General features: G+C 32.5%; 1 protein-coding gene across 1 annotated transcript in view; it reads left to right on the forward strand.

Annotated features, from left to right (window-relative positions):
• Positions 1 to 20,770, forward strand: part of LOC127718685 (uncharacterized) — a 150,820-nt gene that overhangs the window by 86,858 nt on the left and 43,192 nt on the right. The gene's annotated exons all lie outside the window — the stretch shown is intronic.

Consider the following 20,770-nt stretch of genomic DNA (forward strand, 5'->3'; position numbering starts at 1 on the left):
TTAACGTTTAAACGTTTCAAAGGGGATACATATTACACTAAGGAGATATAGTGTAGTTGCCAATAAGACAACATACAGAAACCAAATGATGAGGATAATTATAATCATTAGTCAACATCCGATCTTCAACATGGGGCAAAATATATATTGTATAGTAAGTTTAAAAGTTGCTGTTACAAATTTTAGAAAATATTTTTAATTTAAGAAATATATTGCCCTCATGAAAATCTCTGATTCATTTTCGGGCTTTGAAATAGATTTGTTGTCGTATTTGATTAACAAGCTCTTCAAATTGGATTTTCCAACATTTTTCCCTCGTGCATTAGTTCTAATTGACGTAATTCGCATCTAGTACTGTAAAACTGGTACGGTTGTTATTATTACTACTACTGTGCCGATACCTCTACTGATGGATTTTTAGTCTCTAGGAGTATCACTAGCCAAGTAGCAAGTATGAAATATTTCTTAAAAGCGTTTGATTCCTTGCCAAGTTTTCGTTATACACATTGTCATTTTTGTATGATATCTTCCTTCTCTAATATTTTTTTTATTTTCAAATATTTTAGACTCAAGCATCAATGAAGAGGCATTAATTGTCAAAATGCGCATATTGTGCTTTAAATTTATTAATATTAATGTTATTTATTGACAAGAGCTTGTCAACATTTACCTTATAAGCCTTGGTGTATTTATCTACATTGCATACCAAAGCAATGTATAATATGTATATTACTTGAAAGAAACCTCATTTTATTTATTCATTTAGTTGATAAAACATTTTAACTCAGTTATCTCGGAATTGTTTAAGGTAATGATTGAATACCTTTCTTTTGAAAGGTTTGGACAATGTATGTAATTTTCGTGTGTATGTATCGTTGCATAAAATTGAGGATGAAAACGGGGAATGTCCAAAAGAGACAACAACTCGACCAAAGAGGAGAAAACAGTCCAAGGCCACCAAAGGGTCTTCAACACAGCAAGAAATCCCCACACCCGGAGGCATGCTTCAACTTGCCCCTTTGACATATTTTCCATTTCCATCTTCAATTTTAAACATGCCACAAAATATAAAGAATAAACAAATGAGAATACTCCATCCAGACCCTCATGCATTAAGTTCTCATAAAAACTGTTGTTTTTCTTACAGTTAAAAATTTTGAAATCTATAAACCATAAGTGATTAGTTATTTGTCGACACTCAAACATTAATGCATGAAAAAGTAAAGATGTAAACACAGGACTAAGCATCATGATCCAATGGAATTGATATAAACTTATTATACTGAAGTCAGTTTGCAAAACTCTTACTTGAATATTCTTTACTAAACAGAATACCTGTGAATCCAAATATATACTGGGAAAGTTCTGTACATATCTTTGATTGACAGACATATGATTACAAATTAAAGACTTGACTACATCCATTAACTTTAAAACTAAGGCCACCTCTTTACTCCTTTTCTAGATTTATTTTCGTGTGGTGAACCTACTTAGTCCCCACAACTATACAAAGTTGAGAGGTAACCCGGTACTGACTAACAAAATTTACTAATAAGGAGACCTTAAAATAATCCACTACTTTTGTCATATCACACACTAAACTTTAATATAGACAGATTGCATTGAAGTAACATACTTTTTTTGATATGGTATCACAGTTTTATTAACTAGTTACAAAAATATAATTAAATGTAGCAGGATCGATATTATAGCACAATATGTATACAATATCGGAAAAATATAAATTTGTATTATGTCGATAACAACACTAACATGTTTGTCACACGGCTCATTGTGAAACAGCTTTGAATAATCAAGTTGCTTCCAAGAAACACCTATCATTAGATCAATTTTACACATCTGTTCCCACAAAAATTATCATAACTGACAGAATATTAAAATACATGTATATGCGAACGTCTTTTGATTTCTAGACTTTCCTCCTGTTCAGTATTTTTGCTATTACATTTTGCGTTTTTGTCTTTTGTGGGTTACATGTAGTCTACAATCATGCAGGTATGGCTTACTTAAAATCTTGTCACGTCATGCTGTTTTACGGTTTATACGTTTAATCTTTAAACGACAAAGTAAGTATGTTTATGGTCGACTCGCTCTTTTTTCTCTAATTGTATTTTATTTATAATAAATTTGTTTTTGTTTAAACATGAAGAGACCTTTAACGTAGATACAAGTATCTTGTCTTGGGGAGGGATAAATCCTACTTTGTAAAGAATCAGTCTGATTCAAACAAAGAATTCCCTGAAACTGTCATCAAGATGCTTGATTTTTTGATTGACAACATATTTGTTACGTTTGGAGGACGTGTTTTTCAACAGACTGTCAGAATTCCTATGGGAACCAATTGTGCCCCTCTTCTTGCCGACTTGTTTCTTTATTATTATGAGGCTGACTTCATACAAGAACTTCTTAGGAAGACAGATAAGAATTTAGCAATATCCTTTAACTTTACGTTCCGCTATATAGATGATGTTCTCTCACTAAATAATACAAAATTTGGTGACTATGTTGAACGAATCTATCCCATCGAACTAGAGATAAAGGATACTACAGATACAGTTAAGTCTGCCTCATACCTTGACATACATCTAGAAATTTACAATGAGGGTCGGTTGAAAACAATACTTTACGACAAAAGAGATGATTTCAGCTTCCCAATTGTGAACTTTCCATTTCTATGTAGCAACAGTCCAGCAGCGCCTGCATACGGAGTATATATCTCCAAATTGATACGGGCTGGTATTTCCTATCATGATTTCCTTGATAGAGGATTGCTGCTCACAAGGAAGCTATTAAACCAAGAGTTCCAAATGGTGAAGTTGTAATTATCCCTTCGTAAATTTACGGACGCCATCACGAGTTGGTTGACCGTTATGGAATAACCGTTTCACAGATGATATCGGATATGTTCCTTATGTCGTAACTACAATACCCCTCCCTTTTCACGAATGTGACCTACCGAATTAGACTATTTACCGGATTTGTAATAACATAAGCAACACGACGGGTGCCACATGTGGAGCAGGATCTGCTTAACCTTCCGGAGCACCTGAGATTACCCCCAGGTTTTGGTAGGGTTGGTCTTGCTTAGTCTTTAGTTTTCTATGTTGTGTCATCTGTACTATTATTTGTCTGTTTGTCTTTTTGTTTTTGGCCATGGCGTTGTCAGTTTGTTTTCGATCTATGAGTTTGACTGTCCCTCTGGTATCTGTTGTCCCTCTTAAGATAAATTCACATTATTTTCCTGTTTTAAACACATTTTTATATACTCCTCTATATGTTGAATACTTAAGATATTATCTTGTTGTTTTCTCTGATTTGCACAAATTTCAGTTGAGTCGATAAAAGGATTATTTCATTTTTTTTAAATTACGAAATTTCTCTAGATCATTTATTCCCAGATCAAAAGGGTTAGTGTTAATGGTTTCTGTGTTGTTTTTTTTTTTTTTTTTCTTTTTTATTATCCTCATTCCGATTTAATGTTTTCTGTTACTTGATGCAGACAAGTGTTTTGACACCTTTGTAGACAACGTTTGAAGCTCTTTAACTTCGTTTTTTATTTCAAATTGGTCTTTTTAACGTTTCAGATTCGGACGTCACTAAGTTTATTTAATGCGGGGTAAATCTGTTTACAAACAGATGCTTGCAGTTATCCCTACCGGAAAATTGGAAAGAGTTCCTACCTTATAAACAAAGACAAAGGGTCACGGGATACTGCCTTTGTATGTTATACGTAGAATGTTGAATTACATTTTGAAATATTCTTGTTTTTCACAAATTTTTATTTCTTTATATATTTTAACATTTTTACTTTTCCGCTTCCAATTAACATCACTAATCATGCTTATCATCTAATACAAAAAAGGAAGGTTGGTAACTGATAACTTTTAAGTAAATCTAAATGATCTTATAACTATTCAGAGTAACTATTATGCACCTGCAATGTGTAGTAAGAACACTTATTTTATTATTATTCTAAGACAATGTGTTCAAGATATCGTGCACACTTGGCCGTATTTGAGACCTTAGATGAATTGCTGTTGATAAAACGTGAACTAAAAAGGAGGAATACAGGTAAATTTGCCTTTGTAATTTATGCAGTTGATATATTTTATTTTTACAAACATGGACAATAGTACACATTTGTCATTGTTTACTGAAAGAGTTTAACAACATAATTTGTTCACGTTAGATATTTCAAAACATAGTTATTGCTCATTTTTCCGTGTTGCTAAGCGACCTTTCATCAGTTTTCGTGGTGTCTACGTACCTTTCCCCTCTTATGTCGTTTAAATTCTGTAAGTGTATATTTGAGTAATGATAATGATATAAATAAAATAATGATAATGTTAGAAACGATTTCCTCTGTGCTAAATCTATATGTTAAACGTGGCTATTTCACAAACTCGAGGAATAATAGATGCATTGCTATAATAAATTAGAAATGTGTTATAAAAAGATTTATTATGTAAAGGTGCCAAATTTGGTTACAATGTGCAGCAAAGACAATAATTGTGCACATGAACAAAACAGCATACAGCAAGTAAATAAAAGCAACAGTAGTATATTGGTGTTTAAAAGTCATAAATCGATTGAGAGAAAACAAATCCGGGTTACAAACCAAAACCGAAGGAAACACATCAACTATAAGAGGAAAACAAAGGAACAACAGGAACACTGAAGTGCAACAAAAACAGACGCCATCACACATAGAAACGAACTATTTGATAACAACTGCCATATTGGTACACTATCTCTTTCAGTTTGGTTTGTTGTGAATGTAATGTAAATGAGACCATGTGGTGTGTTTTACTTGATCGGTGTAGCTCGAAATTAGTGATTATAAAATTTAAAATTTGGAAGTGTGATTTACTTACATCATGTTTTACCTTACTTACTATTATAATTCTTGATCTTATTGATATTGTGTAATAACATTCATCTACTCGGGTGTGCACTATTTTTCTACAATACTAAAGCACGTTAGATTTTCAAAAATCTTTACTGGTAAGTGTTAAAAATATTCATGTGCTGAGACAAATTTGGTGATCCTAATGACATTAAAACAGCGATTATTCAATACTGAATGGGATTAAGGTAAATGACGTGTTAGCATTCTAACCCAAATATTTGAAGTAATATACAAATAATCTATCCTAAATTCTGCATACTGTGATGAAAATTGACATATATGTTTACCTTTTTAACCAGCCTATTCTTTGGGTTTTTTTTAAACAGCTAAAGGAGAAAATTGTAAGTTTAAAGTTTTGTTTGAAATTTAATATTGTAAAAGGAAATGCGTCAAAAATATCATGTCGTTAACAAAAGTAATCCACCAGTCACTTCAATCAGGCATTGTTCTTTCCATCTTCCGAATGTATCTTCATCTCAATTCACTAGATTTGTAATAAACTGCTCCCTGATGCTCTTATTCCCCAGAATACAAGAACGATAATGAGCTTTTTCTCAACATCGCCAAACTGTCATTCCTTGGACAAATTACAAAAAGTCACAACCGATTCCGAAAGCTTATGAAGTTAATGAACTTCTAGGAACTTCGGCACCGCGGAAAATTTTATGTAATTTTTTGGTTAATCTGGGACATAATAATTTGACAGTATACTATTTGCATGGTCAGTATAAGAAATGTTTAATACTTACCCCTCTTCTTTGAGCACTCAGGCTGTCGTCAACCGTTACATCATTATAAAAATTTAACAAAATTGTTGACTATGTTATAATAAAAATAGTACTATTAATTATTATATTCATTTGACATCATGAAAGTATAGGAAATTATATCAAACAAATTATGGGCTTGTTGTCTTAAGAATTGTGGGGATCAAACGATAACCAAGCTGCAAACGCAAGCTGTATACTTTTGATTTTTATTGAGAAGTTATCAAAACTCATTATAAGCTTGCATAAAACATTGATTAATGCATAATTACAATAATTATGATTAGATTATAAAATATGTTCATTCAAACACAGTGAATTCTTGTATTGCATAGTTTATGTAGTATCATAATTCTTGTTTAACAGTATTGTTAAATCGTTTGTTATTTTTTTTAACAATTAATGTGAACACGAAAATATAGAGAGAAAAAACCGATTTGTTTTGGTCACGAAATGTCCGAAACGGTGCCAAATTGTCTTTGAAAAAAGGTGCCGATTTATCGTGGTCCCGAAATGTCCGAAACGGTGCCGAATTGTCTTTGGAAGTAGGTGCCTATATGTCTTGGTGTCGAAGTGTCTTGTTACTTCGTATTGCAACAGAATAAGACGTAAATTCGGTCAATATTATATATATATATATATATATTTACAGATCTAACATTGTTTGGCTGTTATTTAGACGAATTATATATACAGAATGTATTTTCAGCATTGTATCACCATCACTGGTCAATGATGGATGAAATCTGTCGTAGTGTTGTCACTTGTTCAGACGTACTTATAATATAGTTATTTCTGTGACTGCATCCTACATTAATTTGTAAGATCCTCTGCGGTATATAATTGAGCTGATCTGTAAAATTTATCTTCATGCCTTATATATCAAGTACTGTGTTACAACGATAGATTAAAACTGACGAGGAAAGGTAACACCCGGCCACCGAAAGCTTTATTTTTGTAGAGCCTAGGTGGTCGAGTGGTCTAGCGCGTCGGGCACAGTGCAAGGCGTTTTGGTGCCACGATATCTCAGCAGCATGAGTTCAAATCCCAGCCAGGGAAGAACAAAAAAATTGCCTCCGCAAATTTACAGATCTAACATTGTTGGGCTGTTATTAAGACGAATTTATGTTTGTTTATGATCAATTACTAACAAAATAACATGTTAGTTATTATATATTGTAATTAAAGAGATTACTTTTCAATTTACAGATCAGAAGGCGAAAAAACGTAAGCAAAATGTAAATGATAAAATGTAATTTACATTGTAAGAATATTATATAATATATTAACTGTCTAGTTAGATAAAACAAAAACAAAATCAAAGTGGGAATGATATATGTTAACATAAAGTTAGCAAACTGCAAATTATTGTGAACATATATCTCTTTGTACATTTATTTTTTCATATAAAAAGGATGTGATACACGTGGTAGACAACCAATGAAATAACTATCCATCATTGTTGAAATGAGGTAATTACGGCCGGATAATGCTCACTACTTAATTGTCATCAAATTTTATTTCAAAAACCTAATTTTGAAGTTGTCAGTAGCAAATAATAATTGCATTTATTAACCCATGAATTCAAATAGATTATAAATTGTCCATTTAATAAATTCCATGTGTCTGAGAACAGGTTTCATGCAAAAAAAATTAAAAAAACACTTAATATTGATTTTTGTACTGGTCTTAATACCAAATTGTCCGTTTTCGGTTCAGAAAGGTGTCTATTACGCGAAAAATTTCCACAAGTGTGTTGTAGATTTCATATGTTTAATATTTTTGTCTTTGAGTTTATTCAATTAAAGACCATAGAAAGGGTGAATTTCAAGAATTGTCAACTGCAAAATATTATCTCACTGCGGGTTAGGTCCGACGCAAATGAAATTTGTAGGGTTGACAATTTTGAGTGTGTACCGCTTCGAAAGGGCCTCATTTGTTTAAATATACAGATCTAACAGCAGAATGGCTTCTAAAGAACCATTGAAAATATATGTGAAAGAAGCTTCAAACGAAGAAGAGAATGGTATCAGATTTGAATGTTTGGAAGTATATGGATACATAAGCAACTTTGAAACTTTATACTGACTTCAGAAGAATGTAGATTTTTGGCATTATTGAACTTTTTTTTCAAAATATGCATGAATGATATGATGCAAAATTATTATGAATCCTCCTAGCTCGATGTTTTACACTATTGGTACAATATCATTACTGTTTGAAATATATGACGCTGCATGGGCATGCATGATACAGAATTTTTTCTCTCCATTGCATTTGCTTTTATTACAGTTTTAAAAATGTATTTGTTATGTTGACTTTGATATTGTTAATGGTAAATCCCCTCCCCAAGTCATTGATTTGAAATTTTGTTTTACATTTATAACCTCTGTAAAGTCGGTTTTACTGATTCCATTTTTGTTTTATATTTACAGAACCTTAAATGCAAAGTATATAAAAATAAAGTCCAAACTTATGACAGAAAGAACTGCAAATAAAATGTTTCGAGTATAATTGAATATAAGGGTTCAAATCAGTCATTCGAAATTTTTCAATAGTTTTCCTATAATTGCAGTAAAAACTTGAATTCTTTTTTCTTTACTAAAACATGAAAACCTCCAGGTAAGTTTATCTTCATAGGACAGTTTTATAAATATAGTTATTTTGAGTTGAACATCAATTAGACAGTAACTTTACAGTACAAAAAGCAAAAGATATCTAGAGGTTAAAATAAAAATTACGTAACTATGTTATCTTACTTCCCTCTCAAATGTTTAATAACTACATGTTGGGAAATTCAAACTTGTCGTAGTTAATTGAAAGTGTTGTACTAATACTAGTATTCTAATTAAATATTTAATCATTTTGACTCTTGTGTAAACGAAACGTGCGTCTGGTGTACTTAAGTATAAGCATACCATATATTATATGATATTCTTGATTTTGTATTTTCCATTATGGAGTTGTGGTACTATTGCCAATGATACAAATACCAACCAGAATCCAAGGATGAAGATGTTAACAGTTCTAAGTCAATACATCCACAACAACCAAGTGGTCGCATAATTAGATAAAAAATTCCATTATATTGACAACAATGTGTGAACAAAACAAACAGACATAATAGGTAAAAGTGTCAAAAATAGGGATACAGCAGTCAACATTGTGTTATGATGCTAATCACTATAAAAACAAACAAAGAAAAAGAAAATGGCATACAGACTTGTGAATATAAATCCAACTTTGTATGAAGTATTCTGAAAACTGAAAAAAAATAACATTGAGTCTGAGAATCTTTGAAATATTCCAATTTTGTGTCTTCATGATTTAATATATAAAACTATATATTAGCTTTGGGGTGTAATCGACCACCACTTTGTCCTATAACCACTACGCAAATGACAGACCATGTACTAGATGTGAACCACAGGAGGATGATGGACTATGTTGTGCAACATTTTATACATGTAGATAGTGATAAAATTCATGATCTAAAATCTTGATACTTTTTTTTTACAAATTTTTACCGATTTTATATTTCCCTTACAATCTTATATTCCGAAGACATTGCCTTTTCTATGATGCCCCTAATGAACAAAGGTTTGTGCTTTAATGAATCAGCTGAGTGTTTTTTGTAGTAAATAAACTCACCATAGATTCCAGGTGCACTATTCGTCTACAAAAGACTCATCAGTAACGCTTGAATCAAGTACGCTATCAGACCAAGTAGGGTACAAAGTTGAAGGGCATCAAGGACCCAAAATTTCAACAGGTTAAGCCAACTAAATCTGACGTAATCTATATTTTGCCATGGGGTAGAAAATTTCGAAAAATTAAATCTTTATAAACAGTAAATTTACAATATCAATGATAATTCATGTCAACACAGAGGTGCTGACTACTGGGGTGGTAATACACTCGGTGAGGAAACCTCCACCAGCAGTGGCTTCGACCTAGTGGTTGTAAATAGACTCATCATAGATTCAAGGATTAAAATTGTGTACTCCAGACGCGCGTTCAAAAGACTCATCAGTGACGATCGAATCAAAAAAGTTAAAAAGGCCCATTAGAGTACGAAGTTGAAGAGTATCGACAACTAAATAATTTCTTATGATTTAGCCAATTAAAGCTAAAGTATCTTTTCCTAGGTTAAAAAAGGTATTTCGAAAAATTCAAGGTCTTATAAGCAGCTTATTTACAATTACAATCATATCAGTGATAATTTATATCAACAAACAACTGCCGACTACTCGGCTGGTGATACCCTCGAAGAGGAAACCTCCATCAGTAATAACATCGACCTAATGGTTGTAAAAAACTCATAATAAATTCCAGGATTAGAACATTGTACGCCAGACACACGTTTCGTCTACAAAAGACTCATCAGTGACGCTCAATTCAAAAGAGTAAAAAAGTCCAAATAGAGTACGCAGTTGAAAGCATTAAGGACCATACATGTCGAAAGGTTAAGCCGACTAAAGCTAATATAATGCATTCATGAGGTAGAAAACCCTAAGTATTTTAAAAAATTCGAAATTTCATGAACAGTTGAATTACGAGTATGACCATATGAATGATAATTCAAGTCAACAAAGAAGCGCTGACAACTGACACGAAAACGTCCTCATGTAGGAAACCTCAACCTAAAGTGTAATTCATCTTTTTGAATGTTTTATTCACACAAATATGTCAATGATGACGGTTACAGAAAAATAATAAACATGCCTCAGACGAAATCACACATATGTTACTTTGTAGCAGTCCTTATTTTGTTCATTTGTCGATGAATATCGGGGACTCGGTGGCCGAGTGGTCTAAGTAGTTTAACTACTGTAATCACTAGCCAGTCAACCCTGAGGTTGTGAATTCGAACCCTGATTATGCCGGTGCACTCGACTTCAATCGTATTTGACTAGGATTGTCAGTTTACTTACCGAAGGTCAATGGTTTTCTCCGGAGACTCCGGCTTCCTCCACCAATTCAAATTTAGCGCCACGAAATAGCACAATAGTGTTGAAAGTGGCGTTAAACACCAATCAATCAATCAATCAATTAATGTCGCCGACTTATTATGTAGATGCAAAACTCGTCTGGTGTACCGAATTATAAACCTAGCATATTTGACGAATGTTCATCCCTAGACCTTACTTGTCTTAATCAACACGGAATGTAACACTTGTGGAACAGAACTTCTCATTATTTACCTCACCTTGATCAGATAGCCAAGTGAGCTTTTGTCATCACTTGACATCTATAGTCCATCATCCGTCGTTCGTAGTCGTCCATTGTCGTCGTTAACCTTTACAAAAATCTACTCCTGTAAAACTACCGAGCCAAATTTATCCAAACATGGCCACAATCATCAAAGGACTATTTAGTTTTTATAAATATGTCCAATGATCCTGCCTGCTAACAATATGGCTGACCTGGTTAAAAATAGAACATCAAGATACATTTAAAATTATTTGTATTATCTTGAAAATTGCTTTGAATAGAACAAATCTGATAGTGGCAGAAATGTTCAGAATGTTAAGATCTTCCTACTGTCAACTTATATCAAAACAGTCAGACGACTTGTAATAGGAGTTATTGTCCTGAAATAACGAAATTTACTATTTTTGTTTTCGTTTTTGCTTATTACGATGTAACTTTTATAGATAGAGATAGATCTTAAAATCCGTCAGCATAACCAAAAGAGTCTGTTGACTCTTTGATAGAGTTATTGTTCTTTAATGATGATTTTTACTAATGTTTTGCGTTTGTTCCTATATCTTAAAAACTATATAAAAAAAAAAACGAAACAAAAAAAAAGCAAATACAAATGCAAAACAAATGCAAAACAAAAACGAACAAAAAACAAACAAAAAACAAAAAACAACAACCAAATAGACACTTTAAATAGCAAAAACGATCAGCAAGACAAGATCTACAAACAAGTCAAATGTATTGGAAATCGTAATAAACCACTTCAAAAGAGTAAATGACCTTAAATGACATTTTGTTACCTTTTAGCGACAGAAAAAAGATCAACAAAAAGGGTTTTTTGACATGAAATGTATGAGAGTGTCAATTGTTAAAGAAGACCATAGACGTAAATAAGCGACACAGACTCATTAGATTCTTAAGTTCTGTAATGTGCGTGTTTGCTGCTCAAAATTTTGTTTTCTGTTTTTGTGGGGTTTTTTTTGGAAACTGTTTCCTCCTGGTGTTAAAATTGCCTTTTTATAATACTTCACATAGAAGATGGTTTGTGCTTTAATGCATCCATTGTTTGGTAGTAAAGTTTAGGTCGTCTTTTTAACTGTCCCGTTCACATACAAATGTCAAGGTTGACGACTACAGAAAAAAAATGTGCCTCTAACGACAATACATTATCATCTGTTTCTTGATATAAAACAGCTCCAACTTCTACATCACTTGCGTCAACAGCAAGTTTGAACAGTTTTTTTTTTCTAGAGTGATCAGAACTTGACTGGTAATTAAAAGTGCTTTGTTATTTTCAAAAGCGTTTTGACAATTAACACTCCAGATGAATTTAGAATCTTTCCGTAAAAGATAATCAATGGTTCAACAACAGAAGCAAAATTTGAACAAAAATTCCTGTAAAATCCAATCATTCGTAAATATCTCAAAAGTTGTTTTTTATTCGTAGGAGGAGGAAATTTGATAATTGCATCCACTTTAGCTTAATAGGTTTCACTTGACCTTGGCCAACTGTATGCCCTAAAAAATCAACAGTGGCCTGACTCACTTTTACCAAGATTTACAGTCAAATTTGATTGTGACAATCTATTGAAAGTATCATTTAAATGTGTTAAATGCTCTTCTCAGCTATCAATACATACAATAAGGTAATCAATATAAGCATAACATCATTCTAAATCTTTTATAACATTATTGATCATTCTTTGAAATAAAGCTGGAGCACTTTTTATACCAAACAGCATGACAGTATACTGAAATAAGCCGTCTGGTGTGACAAAAGCTGATATTTCACGAGCTGTCTGTGTCAACGGCACCTGCAAGTAACCTTTAAATCAATCAAATTTACTCACAAATTTTGCTTGTCCAATGTTATCGATGCAGTCCTTGGAATCGGATAGGAATCAGATTTAGAAACTGAATTTACTTTTCTGATATCAGCTACGAAACGAAAGGTGTTATATGGCTGGGGTACAAGGAGACAAGGAGAGCTCCATTCACTGTTACTCGGCTCAATAATATCATTGTTAAGCATATATTTAATTTATTGTCACATAAATTCAAGTTTTATTGAATTGAGTCGGTAAGGCTATTGTTTAAATTGAGAAGCATCCCCTACATCGATATTATGACAAACAGCAGCGGTTTTGTTTGGCACATCTGGAAAAAGATTTCTAAGAAGTTTCAATTTTTCTCTACGTTCAAAAGTCAGATGTGTCATTTTTGAGTCTAAATTTGACTAAAATTGTGAACTTTTCAATTTGACTGTTTGCTCCATAGTCTTAAAATCAAAAGGTGGTTCAATTTTATCTGGTTTGTCATGATCGTTCTCCAATTTAACCATGGTTAAAGTGGCAACTGGTTTACTCTCACCTTCATTAGTACGCTCAAAATATGGTTTTAACACATTAATGTGACATTTTTTTTTTTGCGCTGACCAGGAGTTTTTACAATATAATTCAAATCATTGATCTTACTCTCTATTGTATACGGACCATAGTATATAGCCTGTAAAGGATTCCAGGGACTTAATCATCAGCCTCAAAAACTCTGTCCCTGGCATATTTATCATACCATATTTTCATCTTATTCTGAACATTTTTTAAATTGTTCTGAGCAACTTGACAATCAGCATACATTTTTTCTTTGGATCTAGAAACATAGTCTAGAAGATTCAAGTCAGTGTGTTCATTAAGCCATTTTTTGTTAACCAGTTTCAAAGGTCCCCTTAGAGTATGACCAACATCAACCCAAAAGGGCTAAAACCAAAGGATTCTTGAACAGCCTCTCGGACCGCAAAAAGTAAAAAGTGAACACCATCATCCCAGTCCCTGTCAAATTGAAGACAAAAGTTTTAATCATGTTCTTCAATGTTTGATGAAAACGTTTTAAGGCGCCTTGTGATTCGGGATGATAAACAACCTGCTGAAATAAACCTGACAAGAAATTTGAACCCTAGTCGGAATGTTCAAACTTAGGAAATCCTCTTAACGTGAAAAATTTGATAAGAGCTTTGACAATATCTGGTGTATTAATATTCCTTGACGGAATAGTCTCTGAAAAGCGAGTGGATGTATACATGATTGTCAATAAATATCTATTTCCATTCTTTGTCTTTGGTAATGGTTCAACGCTATCAATTAATATTCGGTTGAGAGGTTCTTCCAAGGCTAGAATTGGCAGACGGGGTGCTGGCGGTAATTTCTGGTTAGGCTTACCAACAACATTGCATATATGGCACGATTTACAGTATTCTGTGTCATCATTTCTAAGTTTGGGTCAATTGAAATGTTGCAAGATCTTAAGGCTAGTTTTCCTTATACCTGAATGTCCGACCAAGGGGGTGTCATGGGGAAGACCAATTATTTCTTGCCTATAGACTATAGGCACCTTCACTTGGTATACCACTCTCCATCCCTCCTCTGCGATAGGATCAGAAGCCTTCATTTTCCCATGGAAATGCCGTCTTGATGGTAGTAATATTTGGACTCTTTGTCTGAATCCTCCTGTGGTTGAGCCCTCTTCCTTAGCTGAAGAACATCAGGATCCTTATTTCATTCTACCACACATTTTCCTTTGTTTAATGAATGGCTGTTCACGTCTGGTCATGGCATAATAACATGCTTGTAAGTACTAGGTGGTCTTACTATAGCCTTTTCCGAGCTAGCGGGACCAGGGAAAGTGTCAGAAAGGTCCATATAATCAAAATGGTCTTCTTGTAAATCCTCGTTGTGTTGTTTTCTTATCATTGCCTTAGTAACAACACAAGCAGGATAAAGTATAGCATCATCCTCAGGTATTTTAACATCCACCATCGATTCATTGGTAGCAATTGGTTCAGCATCCACTTTGTTCCTAGTCAGAACATTTCCTAGCAACAATGAAAAACCCTCAACAGTGAGGTTAGGACGAGCACCCACAACAACTGGTCCAGTAATCAAATCTGACTTCAAATAAATACGATGGAATAAATAAATAACTCCACACCCTGTGACGAAACGGAGGCACCAACAGACGTCTCTTTGGGCAAAGGCAACACACCTTCTACCTACAAAGTCTGAGAAGCTCTAGTGTCCCGTAAAATCTTAATGATTAAAAGGAGTAGTAAAACGCACCAGACATAACTGGTTTACAATCATCCATGTAATCACAAAAACTGGACTTAAAAGCCTGACTCGCAGGACATTCCAACTTATTGGTAAAAGGGGTGTCGTACAAGCACTATACTTGGATTTATTATGTCTTCCATTCTTTTCTGGAGTCTAAAACAATCAGCCATCACATGACCATTTTTCTTACAATAAGAACAAGTTAGTGACTTCTTCTCAAAAGGATCAGATTTTGGATTAGACATATTATAAATAGACCGACTCTTATTATGTGCAACAGGCTTACTATCAGCTTGCTCGGTACTTTGATTTTTGTAATTTCCTTTCGAAGTACTAACATTTTGACCTTTGAAACTTCTTTTATGTGAAAGGGTATAATTATCGGAAACAACAGCTGCATCTTGTAATGTCTCAACAGTTTTGTCATCTAAATGTGTTTTTAAGTCTAAATGAAAACACTGTTTGAACTCTATTAACATAAATTGTCTTATTTTATCAAAATAGTTATCTATTTTCTTTGACGTAAGCCATTTTTCAAATAGATCTTCTTTTTCACTAGCAAATTCAACATAGGTCTGTGATTCAAACTTTTTATAAGACCTACATTTATGTCTATATGCTTCTGGCAGTAGCTCATAAGCTTTCAAAACTTCATGTTTTACCGTGTCAATATCAGAACTTTTTTCTGAAGAAAGTGCTGAGTAAATTTCAGCGGCCTTGCCTACAAAAACAATGTGCAGCATTGTAGTCCAATAAGGCTTTGGCCATTTCAAATTTTGGGCAATTTTCTCAAACTTTAGAAAAAATTCATCAACTATTTTTTTATAAAAAATTGGGAACCAAACGTATATTTTTTGCTGCATCCAAATGTTCTGACATTTTGACCCTACTGTAGTGTTGTTTCTACTTTGATAATTTCAATTTTTATTTTCTCCATCTCTTACCTTTCCCTCATTTTAAGTTCTGCCTGTCTTTCTTCTTTTTCCAATTGTTTTAATTTTAAATCATCTTCTTTTTCTAATTGTTTTAATTCAACTTTGTTTTCCAATTTTTTATCTTAAGTTCAAGTTAAATTCATCTAAAAATTCTGCGTCCACTAATTTATCTATTACCAATTTTTGTATAAATTTTTTCTCATAGATATTCTAAAATCTATATTGAGATCTTTACAAGCAACACGTATTTCTATTTCCTTGATTTATCCAATCCCCCAGTATGGCTTTTTCAAAAAATTACTGAATTCAATACCATTTTGTTATAATTTGTTGGCTAATTTTAAGTCAATAAAATACTGAAAATCTATCTTTTCTGAAAATTTTTGAATCTAATATTTTTGTTATCCCGGACGATTTATCATACAATTTTACAAGAAATATTATACAAATTGATGTGTCAACTTAGCTGTTAAATATATGTCCATTCCTTTGTCTTTTTTTTATCCGGAATTCTTCCCCTAACTGATTCAGATTCAAAATGATAATATATCCAATACATTCACAAACAAGTATGATGTCGTTCGTGAATAAACGTGTCAATCCGACAACTCCAGAGAACTTCTGAGAATCCAAATATATTAATGTTTGTCTCCAAAATCTAACTTTGGTGTCTGTTTATATATAGTTGTCACGGAAACTTCTAGAACACTATAGAAGTTAAACTCATAGAAAACTATCGAACGAAAACTTCTAGAAGTTTAAATTATACATCGTAGATTATGATCATTCCGGAATTATTATGTACTGTGGATTCATTATTATTCGTTTGATACCAATTTTTGTGGATTTCGTGGGTATAGGTAAAACACGAAATAAAATGTTCAACGAATGATAAATTTCCTATAGGCTTGTATGCAAACTTCGGCAAAACCACGAAATTAAATATCCACGAACATGTAAGGTTTCCTCAATCCACGAACATTGGTACCCACGAAAATAAGTGAATCCACAGTAAGTCAAATAGAAAGTTTAAGCTACCTTTTCGTCGTTTTTCGTTTTTCGTTTTTTGCCACAAAAACATGTATAACCCTTCCGCATTGTTGCGCCTGTCCCAAGTCAGGACCCTCTAGCTTTGTTAGTCCTGTATGTGTGTTTTTTTTTTTTAATTTTAGGTAATTGTTTTATTTCAGAGTTTACAGTGGCGTCCATGTTGCTGAACTAGTATACTATATTGTTGATAAGACAGTTGAAGCCCGCCTCCAGGTGCTTGATTTACTCGCTACATTGGCAGCCTCTGTTGTTTTCTCCCCCTTAGTCGGGTTGTTGTCTTTGTGACACAATCATCGTTTCTATTCTTTATTCAACTCTCATGTATTAGTGTCTTTCATATTGTCCACTTTCCCATTTAATGTAGTATTATTTCCTACAGCATAAAAACACTGTATTGATATGTTTTCTTTCCTATTTTTTTTTTAAGGTACAACCCTTGGATGGTGTAAACTTCCCAAAAAACGTGTATGGTGTAATGGTGTATGGCATGTGGTGCAGTGGTAGAAGGTGTATGGTGCTATGGCGTATGGTTTAAGGGGAATGGTGTAATTGTGTAACGTATGATTGGGAATGGTGTGAATAAATGTACGACATTTAAAACTATGCAAAATATTGATAAGAACAGATTTTTATTTTTATACATTAATAACAATATTGTGATGAAAATTCGTTTTTTGAAATAAATAAATAATTTTGTAGTCGCATGCTTTCTTTGAAATTAAATTGCATTATAGTGTAATGTGTAAGGTGTATGGTGCAAAGGTGTAACGTGTATAGTGTAATGGGCCAGGGTGTATAGTGTAATGGTGTATGGTGAATGGTGTAATAGTGTATTGGAAGTTTACACCATCCAAGGACTGTAGGCAAGCCAATTGACATATTACATTGCAACAACGGATGATATTGCTATTTTTGTTCACCAACAGAAGCATGCAGTTATCCTTGCTGTAGAATTGAAAAGAATTGTTACCTTATAAATCAAGAAAAAGTGACGGCAGATATTGCATTTGTATGTTAAATTTAATAGTATAGCACAGTTGTATTAAATTTATAGATTGATTGATTATATATTTTAGGCAATATGCATAAGACATGGTATATACATGGCCAAATTTGAGACTTTAGGAGAATTTTTGTTGATCAAAAATGAACTAAAGAAAAAGAAAACTGGTATACCAATTTTAAATTCCTTTAGCATTTAATAAAACCTTAGTAACCTTTTCTACAATTGCATTTTAAACATATTGAATTCCGAAATCACATGAAAAATCAAAATCATTGTTATTTTAGTTTTTTCTAAAAAAAAATTAAAAGAAATGGTACGATATTATAGTGTAATAGACATAATTCGTTGCTAGGAATGCCATATTAATATTTGATTGATGTAGAACATAACCTTGATTATTAAACCACAAATAAACTATACGGGTAATTTATCCTTTGTTGGGTTTTTTTTGTTTTTTTTTTTTTACGTTTTGTTATGTTGGAAAGCTTCAGTTACATCTACATTTAACTAACAAACGTTTGCAGATTTAGCAATATTCCTAATGAAAGTAATACACATTTTCATTAATTCTTTTTTATATTATATATAAAATAGCATTTTCTTACACTAAACAGATAATTTTTCAATGGCGACTTTTGTTTTTTCTTCTTTTTTTTTCATCTTGACAAAATATTAGTAATTTTTTAATAAATCCGCGTTTCTTTAGCAAAGGTTCAAGGTTTTTCATTGGTAAACGCAACGTTAATAGATACATTTCTGGTGGTGACTGGAGATAAATAAAGCAAGGTGAGATGGGATATTTTGAATTTGATTCTAATGAACCAAACGGATCGTTTGCCAGACCACAAGACTGTTTGCTACTCAATGATGATCGGAGTTATAACTTCCGATGTGATAGCTGTGACGCCTACTCCATAGGTTTCATATGCAAAAAATGAATACATAACTGGATAACTTCATTAAAGAAATAATAAGTGTCTTAATGTATTAACAGTTTATTTGTTTAAATTCAAGTGATGTTATACATAATAAGAAGAAGATTTTGTATAATTACAAATGAGACAAATCTCCACCAGAGACCAAATGACATAGAAGTTTACAAATATAGGTCACTGTACAGTCTTCAACAATGAGCAAAACATTGCCTCATAGTTTATGATTATAACATAATCAAATTTGTCAGAGGTTTATTTCTTAATGAAAATAAAGGAACTGACCGAACAACCTCTTGGTCATAGGCATATAGTCAACTTGATAAAAGGTTAGTGTTGAAATTTGGTGTTTTTGTCATATTCATTAGTTGATTAATATGTTGGTATTTGACCATAAATAACTTCGTTTTCATTATTAATCCTTCTTTTAACTTAGACACTGAGAATTAAGTGTCACTGCAATTTATTTAGTATACTAGATTGAATCAACATTTATTATTAGGAACTTCGGTACTGACTTAATCTATAACAAACCATTCAAAAATTTCCTGACATAAATAATCAAGAAACTAAGGTTTCAACTCCCTTAGGCAAAGTTTGCCTTAGAAGGATTTGACTTTGACCATAAATAACTTCGTTTTCATTATTAATCCTTCTTTTAACTTAGACACTGAGAATTAAGTGTCACTGCAATTTATTTAGTATAGTAGATTGAATCAACATTTATCATTAGGAACTTCGGTACTGACTTAATCTATAACAAACCATTCAAAAATTTCCAGACATAAATAATCAAGAAACTAAGGTTTCAACTCCCTTAGGCAAAGTTTGCCTTAGAAGGATTTGACTTATTATTATTTACAGTCCTTTTTATTATATAGCTTTTCTACTGATCAGTTTTTTATGCATCCTTGGCTTTTCAATATTCGGCTTTGATCGTTTCTGATGAAGATTAATAGAGAAAAACGCTTTGGACGCATGCAATTTATAACGTGTTGTTTCCATATTTTATACACGTGAGAGGTTAAGCTTCATATCAAAAAAACAAGTGTAGCTTAATAGAAAATACCTGTAAGACAGCAATATGACTTTTGTTTCCCAGTCGATCCGTTTTGTCTGATAAACGTTTACGTTCAGTTTTGTCAATTTTGCATAACTTCCTATTTTTGAATTTACATTGGAGCTCGGTATTTTTGTTATTTGATTTCTTGTATATGATATATTTGATAAATTCATTTTCTGTTTTCATTTGTTAATGCAAGAAAAAGAAAACTGACGTTCTGTAAAATAACCTGGAATCTTATATGTTTTTTTATCAAATTTGCTAAAACGTCAAAATAACATTTACGGTACATATTTTACTACACCAAATGCGTATTTCAACAACTAATGTCTCTTCATTTTTGCTCAAGGCCAAACTATTCGAAATTTAGACCCTGTGGTAGTAATAACATTAAGAGCAATAATTTTACTAGAGTAGATGTTCTTTTCGACAACTAATGTCCCTTCAGTAATGCTCGAGGTCAAAATATTTGAAAATCTAAACAAAAAAAAAACAAAGTTTGAAGAGCTTATATATCAAAATTTCCAAGATAAAACGAAACCTTTACTAACACTCGCACCATTGCATAGAAAGATACATTTTTGACTAGTAATGCTTACAACAGTGTCAAGACTGCAAATTTCAAGAAAGCAATATTCGTATGTCCAGGTCAGAAGCATGTCACTTGCTGCTGGTACTCTCGAAAACTTACATGTCGACCAATGGAAGTATCGACCAGTATTATCAATATGGATGGTTCTGTGTAAGGCCAACAATACATTAGCAACGTCAAAGAA

Source organism: Mytilus californianus, unplaced genomic scaffold, assembly GCF_021869535.1.
Source record: "Mytilus californianus isolate M0D057914Y unplaced genomic scaffold, xbMytCali1.0.p SCAF_10, whole genome shotgun sequence".
NCBI classification, from domain to species: Eukaryota; Metazoa; Mollusca; class Bivalvia; order Mytilida; family Mytilidae; genus Mytilus; species Mytilus californianus.